Source organism: Chrysochloris asiatica, unplaced genomic scaffold (genome assembly GCF_000296735.1).
Source record: "Chrysochloris asiatica unplaced genomic scaffold, ChrAsi1.0 scaffold00141, whole genome shotgun sequence".
In the NCBI taxonomy this organism is placed as follows: domain Eukaryota; kingdom Metazoa; phylum Chordata; class Mammalia; order Afrosoricida; family Chrysochloridae; genus Chrysochloris; species Chrysochloris asiatica.
In genome coordinates this window covers 2,341,828-2,351,286 of record NW_006408659.1, presented here as the reverse complement: position 1 = coordinate 2,351,286, position 9,459 = coordinate 2,341,828, and positions in this window count along the sequence as shown.

Here is a 9,459-nt window from a genome sequence, read left to right as displayed (position 1 = left end):
TGTAGTGAGATGCTTTGGGCTGGGTATTCCATATCATTTCCAGACATGGTATCTGAATCCCATCCGAGTCCTGGTATGGTGCTGTGGATTAATGTGCTGGACTGCAAGGTCGGCGGTTCAAGGTCATCAGTTACTCCTTGGAAACCCTATACAGGGTGGTTATGGGTCAGAACTGACTCAACGGCACTTATCAACAACTGGAAATGTTAGTTTTATTTTATGTTTGTGCAGAGAGAGGTATAAAGAAATTAAAAAGATTATTAAGTTAGTCGCTTGATACTTTTTTGTTTTTTTCCACTGTAACACTAAGAAAATGATTTGAGCCAGTAGGACTTACATATGTAAAGTTCTTAGCTACCTTTTGCAAATGCAGAGAGTACTTGTCATTTTGTCTTTGTGTCCTCAGGTGGAAAAGGGTAGCTTGCTGAGGACTGAGGTCTAAAATCAGCCCTCCCAGAAGAGGAGCCAGTCAGTGTGAGCCAGTCAATGACCTTGGGCCTCAATCCCCTAGCACATCAAGCAAGGGCTTCGTTCCTTTCCATGTTGTGTGGCCTGTGAGCGAATCAGCTGTTACAAAAGCAGGAAGAGAGCAGTCTGAGGAAGATCCCAGTGGCTGCACTTGAAAGTGCTGATGGGATCTACTGACTTGTCCTGTATGATTAGACGACTTCTGGTTTTGCGATGAGCATTCAGGTAGCTGGGAGCAGAGTCCTCCCATGAAAATTAAACCACAAGAAACTGATACGACGGTTGTATTTTTTATACTCCACAGGTGAAGTACAGTGGTCTAGAATTTGGATAAGATGCAGTACATTTTGCATTTGCAGTATGTGTGTTGTTGCCTTTGAGAAAGTTCCAAATCATGGCGGCTGTTTACATAACAGAATGAAACATTACCAGTCCTATGCTATCTTCCTGGTTGTTGGTATGTGTGAGTTCCTTGCTGTGATTATTGCATAGTGTCTTCTAGTCTTGGGAGCTTATCTTGCAGCACTATATTGGACAGTTGTCCATTGTGAAGCTTTAAGTTTTCATCAACTTGTTTTCAGAAGATCACCAGGTCTGCCTTCTTCATCTCTTTTAGTCTGGACATTCTGCTGAAACTTGTCCTCCATGGGTAACCCTGCTTGTATTTGAAATACTGGTGTTGCTAGCATCATAGCAACATGCAAGTCACAAAACAGGTGGTGGTAAGATATGTTAAAAAGGCCTGGTTGACCTAATAGAAAAGTAGAAGCCAAACCCACCTCTCAAATGATGAGAATTTTATTGGAAAACTGTTAGTTTTTTTTAGAATTTCTCACCTGGCGGGATGCATCTTGATGTGGCTAGAAGAATGTGAGCGGTGAAGTGTGGGTTTTGGTTTTTCCATTTAAAACATGCATAGTATCACCTATTTGATTGGTTTATTTAGGGTTTTCACAAGATTATGCATATGCAAGTATAGAACCTGTCTTCTTCTATCTAATCTTGTCATTCTCATTTTCCCGAAAAGACTGGCCTTTATAATGAGGCTCAAACAAATTCCCCGTTAACCAACCCTTTCTTCTCTGTAACCTTCTGCTGTTTCTTCTGTACAAATTTAAAGGGATAAAGTTATCTGCAAAAGCTTGACTTGGAAGAGATCCAGGACCTGTTGTCATTATGTTTGCCCTTCTCCTAACACCTAATGATTCTGTTCCCTCAGAGACTTACAGAGTTACTTTCCTGTGGATTCTAGACGGTGCAAATGCCACCCTTTTGTATGAAGCTATCTCTGTCTCTGAAACACTCCCCTTTCAAGATTCACGCTATTTCTCTTCTTCCCTTCTACGATAATCAGCACCATTGCCTTTCTGGTGACCGATTCTACCCTTCACAGTGGCTTCAGTTTTACCTTAAGACCTGTGCAGTTTTGTCTTCTTGTTTCTTCCTCCCTCTGCTTTTATTACCCTTTGGTGAGTCTTTGATTGCAAAATTGCACCATGGGATAAAGCACCGATTCCAGTGAATAGCCAGGTAGTTTTGTTTGGGATTATTTTATGTAGAGTTATTTTAGGTGCAAGGAGCCCCAATAGCATAGTGGATTACAAACTGGCTGCTAATCACAAAGTCAGCAGTTTCAATATACCAGTCACTTGGCAGGAGAAAGATGAGGCTTTCTGATCCTGTAAAGATTTACAATCTCAGAAATCCTATACAGGGTCACTGTGGGTTGGAACCAATTTGATGGCCTACAACAACATTTTAGGTGCACTACACTCTAAAGGGAGTCCTGGTGTGGTGTCATAGGATAAGCATTCAACCTCAAGGTCGGTTTGAACAAAAAAGTTTGGCAGTTCAAATTCACCAGCCTCTCCTTGGAAACCCTGTACAGGCTCGCTGGAAGTCGAACTGACTCGACAGCATTTGACAACAACAAGACTCCAACAAGCCATGGTGTGGTATTGTAAGATAAACACTGGACTGCTAACCTCAAAGTTAGCACTTCAAACCACCAGCCGCTCTTAGAAACCTTAACTCATTATGAGTTGGAACCAACTTGATGGCACTTAACAACAACAATAATGGCAGAATCCAAAGACTTTTCTTGATTAAGGTCATCAAGAACTGTGTTGTGGTATTCAAAGCAAGGCCAGTGTCCAGGCTGTTAGGTGAAAGTTGTTCATCAGAAGGCTAAGTGACCATATTATTCTAGTTGTCTTTTGGGAAAGAGAAAAATGTATAACCATCTCATTTGCGATGACAACTAGACATTGCTCTTTAGTTTATATATTTGTTCTGGTGTGTGAGTTGTTGACTTTAATTATATCAGCAATGAAAAACAAGAGCTTCTTGTATGCTGCTCTTTAAAATAAAAAATAACAAAGTTATGACACAGGTATATGTAATTGAATTATATCCCCCCCAAAATGAGTGTCAATTTGGCTGGACTATAATTCTCAATTATTTGGCAGTTATGTAATGATGCAATAATTTCCATGATGTGATCTGATGTCACCAGCCAATCAGTTATAACAGGATTAGAGTAGGATGCAGTGTCTTAAACAGACCGCAGTCCCTGAGATGTGATCTGCATCACGTTTTATAATACAAGAGATAAAAAGAGAGAGAAATGAGCAGAGAAGGAGGGACTTCAGTACCATGAGGAAAGAAGAGTCCAAAACAGAGCACATCATTTGGACCCAGGGTCCCTGTGCTGAGCACCTCCTAGACCCAGAGGAAGAATGATGTGAAGATACATGGAGAGCTCCAAGGATCTCAGGGCCCACAGATGTTGAAAGAAAACAAGGGCCTTCCTCAAAAAATGACAGAGAAAGCCTTTCCCCGTACCTGGCACCTTCAGTTCTGACTTCAAGTCTTCTAAACTGAGAGAATAAATTCATTAAAGCCATCTACTTGTGGTATTTCTGTTAAAGCAGCACTGGATAACTAAGACAGCAGGCATCGATATTAGGAAGCTATCAGAAGGTAAAGAGACAGAGCAAGGAGGAATGCAGGTGATTTTGCCAGGATATGTTCCTGGGATGAGTCACGTTTGTTTCCAATGTGCTTAACCTCTGGTCTGTTCCTTTGAGAGGAGTGTGGACTTTGTGGGATTTTCCTTTTAGGAGGAAGTCTTAGCTTTGAATCCTAGGAAACTGCTCTTTAAGAGTTTTCAGATGGCTCTTTCAGTCCTCATCTAATGGAGACTGAGAGATTGGTTTGAGGGGTTGGAGAAAATTACTTTAACCCCAGACACTTTGAAATGGGAAAAAGAGGTATGCAAAAGAGACATGTATTTTCCAAGTGACCCTCAATAAAATGTTGTTAGAAGCAGAAATATCTGTGTGAGTCTGTGTGTCTGTGTTAAACACTTGTGAGCCTGAAGTGCTAAGTGAAAATAACAAACAGCTATAAGGGCAGAAAGAAATGGGTTAGAGTAGAAGACCCAAGGTCGTATATTGTTGTTGTTAAGTGCCGTCAAGTCTTTTCTGACTCATAGTGACCCTGTATAGGGTTTCTGGGGAGCAGCTGGTGAGTTTGAACTGCTGACCTTTCAGTTCAAATTGATCTTATGTTCGAGTACCACAACAGGTTTAGGGAAGAGATTTAGGAGGACACTTAAACATTTGAGACCTTCATGGACTGTAAAGTTGCACTTAATATTGTCAAGTACTGTTGAGTTGGTTCTGACATGGCAACCCTGTATAGGGTCCTGGTGTGGCTCTGTATGAGAAACACTGAACTGTTAACCACGTGAAAGGCAGTTCAAATCTATTAGCTGCTCTTTGGAAACCCTGTACAGTATTGCTATGAGTTGGAACTTTAACAACAATGGCACTTTAACAACATATATGGTTTGTGTGAAGCAAATGGTAGGTTTGAACCACCGACCTTGTGGTTAGCAGTCCAGTACTTATCCTGCAGCACCACATCAGGACTCCAAAGGTGAACTGGAGTGTCTGAAATGCAGCTCACCCTAGGCAGGGGACCTGGTGGGGAGACCAAGCCTGAGAAGACCCTGTTAGGTGCTGTTGAGTTGATTCCAGCCCATAGTGACCCTGTACATACAACAGAATGAAACACCTCCCGGTCCTGTGTCATCCTCACAATTTCTATGCTTGAGTTCACTGCTGCTGACAGTGTGCCAATGTATCTCACTGGGGGTCTTCGTCTTTATCATTGCCCTTCCACTTTACCAAGCATGATGTCCTTCTGCAGGAACTGGCTCCTCCTGATAATATATCCAAAGTATGCGAGACAAAGTCTGGCCATCCTGGTTTCCAAGGAGCATTCAGGTTGTACCTCTTCCAGCACAGATTTGTTCTTCTGGCGGTCCATGGTACCATTAATATCAAAAAGGGAAGACCCTGGAAGTGTGGAAAATCACTGACCTGACTTAGGAGGCCATCCAGAACTCACCTCTGACTAGGATCAGAATAATTTATTCCCTAAGTAGCGTGTCAGGGGCTATGGCACTGCCAACAGCACCAATAGATCTGTTTTGGAAGAAGTGCAGCCAGAGTGCTCCTTGGAGGCCAAGATGGCTAAGCTTCGTCTCTCATACTTTGGACATATTGTCAGGAGGGAACAGTTGCTGGAGAAGGATGTCATGCTGGGTAAGGTGGAGGGTCAGAGAAAGAGAGGAAGACCCCCAACGAGATGGATCAGCCTGGTGGCATCATTGATGGCATCAAGTGTGGCGGCTGTAGTGAGGTTGGCCCAGGATCAGACATTGTTTTGTTCTGCTGTACATGGGGTCACTGTGAGTTGGTTCCGACTTGATGGCACCTGACAACAACAACATGATCCTTGGCTGTGTTTCAGCCTGGTGTTGCAGCCACTGTGTTACTCTATCTCATTAAATGTCTTCCTCTTTTTTGATGACCCTCTGCTTTACCAAGCATGATGTCCTTCTCCAGCCCAATATGCCCAAAGAACAGGAGACAAACTTTCACCATTCTCACTTCTAAAGAGCATTCTTGCTGTACTTCTTCCAGGAGATCTGTCTGTTCTTCTGGCAGTCCATGGTACATTCAATGTTCTTTGACAACGCAATAATTTAAATGCATCAGTTCTTGAGAATTTGTGCGTGTGTATGTGTATATGTTTGTTTGTTGTTGTTAGGTACCATCAAGTCAGTTCGGCCCCATAGTGACCTAATGGACAATAGAACAAAACACTGCCTTGTCCTATGCCATTCTCACATTAAACTTGAGCCCATTGCTGCTGACACTTTGCCAGTCCATTTCATTGGGAGTCTTTCTCTGTTTGATGACCCTTCACTTTACCAAACGTAATACCCTTCTCCAAGGACTGGTCTCTCCTTATAATGTGTTCAAAGTATTAGAGAAAATATCATGCCATCCTGGCTTCTAAGGAGCATTTTGCTGTACTTCAAACATAAATTTCTTCTACCAGCCCATGGTACTTTTAATATTCTTCTCTAACATCAAAACTCAAATGCATCAATTCTTCTAAGATCTTCTGTACTCATTGTCCAATTTTCACATGTAACTGAAGCTACTGAAAATAGCATGGCTTGGGATAGGTACAACTTAGTCCTCAATCTGACATTGTGGCTCTTGCATACTTTTTTTGTTTTGTTTTTATGTTGTGAATTATCTGATAGTTTACATGGGAAAACATTAGCTTTACATTCATCCTATCGTACATTGTTTCATTGCCAAGGTTACAGTCCCCTCCATGCATCATCAACCAACCAAAAGGTATACCCTGCAAGCCTGCCCCCCAGTCGTCAGCACACAAGCCCTCTCTCTCTCTGGGTCTGAAGTCCCCAGCCACTCCCATCTTTCCATGTCATCATCTCTGCCTCCATCTCTGGTGTCACTGCTTCTTTGGGTAGGGTCCTGCTCTCCGCTCTTCTCCCTTAATGGTCCCAGGGACCTTGGCTTCTAGACTGCAAAGTCAATGACTCCCTTCCTTTTGCTACAAAACATCTACCTTTACATTTCCAACCCTCACAATTAGTCCTGATAACAATTATTCACTATTGTATCACAAGAGACCTATCCACATCTCCTTTCATCAGCTCCTCCCAGACAGATTGGATACTACTCAGTGGAGATTCTACCTTCCTCCACGCCCTCTGGATCTAGGTTCCCTCTTGAAAGCTTGTAAGCCAGACACTTCTTGCCTTTGTAGCCCCTCGTGGTTCTTGGATACTTTAAAGAGGTCTTGTACAGCAGATTTGTCTACTATAATATGTATCAAACTATCCCAAAATGTGGAGGTTTAAAAGAACAACCACTTATTTAGCTCCAAATTCAGTGGATTGGCCGTCTGGTCTGAGTTTGACTGGGAAGTTGTGTTTATCTCTACTGGGCCTACTTGGATGTCTACTTAATTGCTGGTATGCAGAGGGCTGTCTGGTCTCGGAAGACCATAGCTGGGATGGCTCCTTTCTTCTTGATCTGTCTTTTCTCCTCCAGCAGGCAGTTTGTACTTTTTCTAATGACATTAACAAAGTACAGAGAGAGAGAGTGAAAGAGAGAAGAAAAGTACATACCATATCTGGCACATTCTGTGTCTAAAGCTCATCACAGAGCAGACTCAATTTAAGATGTGGAGAAACAGATCCTGCATCTTATTAGTAGAGTTGCAAAGGATGTGGCTACAAAGAGAAGTGGAGAATTGGGACCAATTTTTCAGACAATGAATAATATAGTTTGAATTTGTAGCTTTTCAAGCTAATGGCTTTAAGATGACAAAGATTATTTGACTGTAAAAGTTCTGTGGCTTTTTGTATTTCATATTCCTAACAGAGTTTACATTTACTTATGAATCAAGCCAAAATAATCTGGAAAGAACTTACCAGTGCATTTATTTATGGGTTAGTAGTTTTTCATTTCTAGACTGGAAAGAATAGTTTAATCAAAGCATTTCTTTTGATGCTCGGTGTCCTACTTTACTGCAAGACTTGTTATATCCAGATCACTGGAAAAATTGGTAGTCAGAAGAGCTTCCAGTGATAGATCAATTTCCTTTTCCTATTCAGCTTCCTGTGGCTCAAATGGCCTAATGGAAACCTCCAACCATTATCTCACAGGGATGGGCCTCAGAAACTGACAGGACACATGGATTCTCGAGTCTAATAGAGAAGATACCTAAGAAAAGTCATTTATAACATTTCATAGGGGGAAAATGTGCTGCCTCCAAGCCCTCTTGTTGTTATTAAGTACCAGTGAGTCAGTTTCAACTCACAGTAATCCTGTTAACAGTCTAGTACATATCCTTCAGTGCAACATGAGGACCCATAAACCCTCTTGATTTTGTTAAATGCCATCAAGTTGGTTCGGACTCATAGTAACTGTATATAGAGTTTCCGAGAGGCAGCTCGTGAATTTGAACCACTGACCTTGTGGTTCAAACCGACCTTGTGCCCCACTGTATTATCCTACAGCGCCACACCAGGACTCCATAAACCCTATTAGAGAAGGTGATAGCTGTTTGACCGGAATAGTTAGCCCATGGTGCTCCCATGGGACTCTGTTAAGAGACCTCTTCCCCAGATTAATTCTGCATTTCACATAGGATATACTGTGTATGACAGGTGCTCTTTAGCCTCATTCCCCATGGTCCGTGGTGGGTTGGCTCCAGTGCACTGAACTTCGATGGAAATGGGAAACAACATATTAACATCCATGAGGCAGAGACGAGACATGAGTTTGGAAAGTCTGGAAATTTCATTAGTAAGATTTTATATTTGGGAAGCAAATAATAAATTCACATTTTAGTATAAATACTTAAAAGAATGTTTCCTGTAAAGTTAAACATACACTTGCCATGTGATCCCTACAGTTTCAATCCTAGGTGTTTTATGAAAATAATTGTCCACACAAAGACTTGGCGTAAGAACATTTTCCTAGCATCTTTAGTCATGTTGCTGTTGTTAAGTACTGTTGAGTCGGTTCTGAGTAGCTGCTGGTGAGTTTGAACTGCTGACCTTGTGGTTCAAACCGACCTTGCAGTCCAGTCCATTGCTTATCCTACAGCACACACTATTGGAAGCACTCAAATATTACCAACTGGTGGTGGTGATGTGCCGTGGAGTCAGTTCCAACTCATAGCGACCCTGTACAGGGTTTCCGAGGTTGTAAATCTTTACTGGAGCAGAAATCCTCATCTTTCTCTCACAGAACAGCTGGTGGTTTTGAACTGCTGACCCTGAGGTTAGTATCCCAATTTGTAACCACTACACTACCAGAGTTCCTTGTATTACCAACATGTGATGGATAAACAAATTATGCTATATATGTATGATGGAATACTGCTCAACAATGAAAAGGTTATACAGGAACAAACTGATAGAAACAACCACCTGGATGAAATTCTGCTGAGTGAAAGAAGCCATACTGTCCTGTGTGGTTTCATTTTTCTTTTTTTTTTTTATTATTTTATTTAAGGTTTTTATTGTGGATTGAATGAAAGTTTACAGGGCATATAATCAGTTTTATATTCAACAAAATCATACACCTTATTTCATTACAATGATTATAATCCCCTCCATGTACCATCAGTTAACAGTATTTCTCTCTATCCACTTTAGCTTTTTAAAAAACAAACAAACAAACAAACAAAAATCACGCAGGCATATATAATAATTTACATTTCCAAAGGGCATAATCTGCAAGTCTGCCTCTTGGCCACCAGCTCTTAGTCCCTCTCTTCTTAGTCCATGAATCTAGAGTCCTCAGCCGCTCTCCCTCTCCATGCCTCCATCTCTGCCTCCATCTCTGGCATGGCTGCTTCTCTGGATAAGGTCCCGCATTCTGCTTGTGCGCTTCTCTCTTGATGGTCCTAGAGTCCTCTGTTTCTGGACTGTCAGATTAACCACTCACCTGTTTTGTTACAAAACTTCTACCTTTACAATTGTGACAGTTATAATTAGTCACAATAACAATTATTCACTATTGAATCTTACAAATCTTATCCCCATCTCTTTTCACCAGACCCATCTATCTAGACAAGATGACA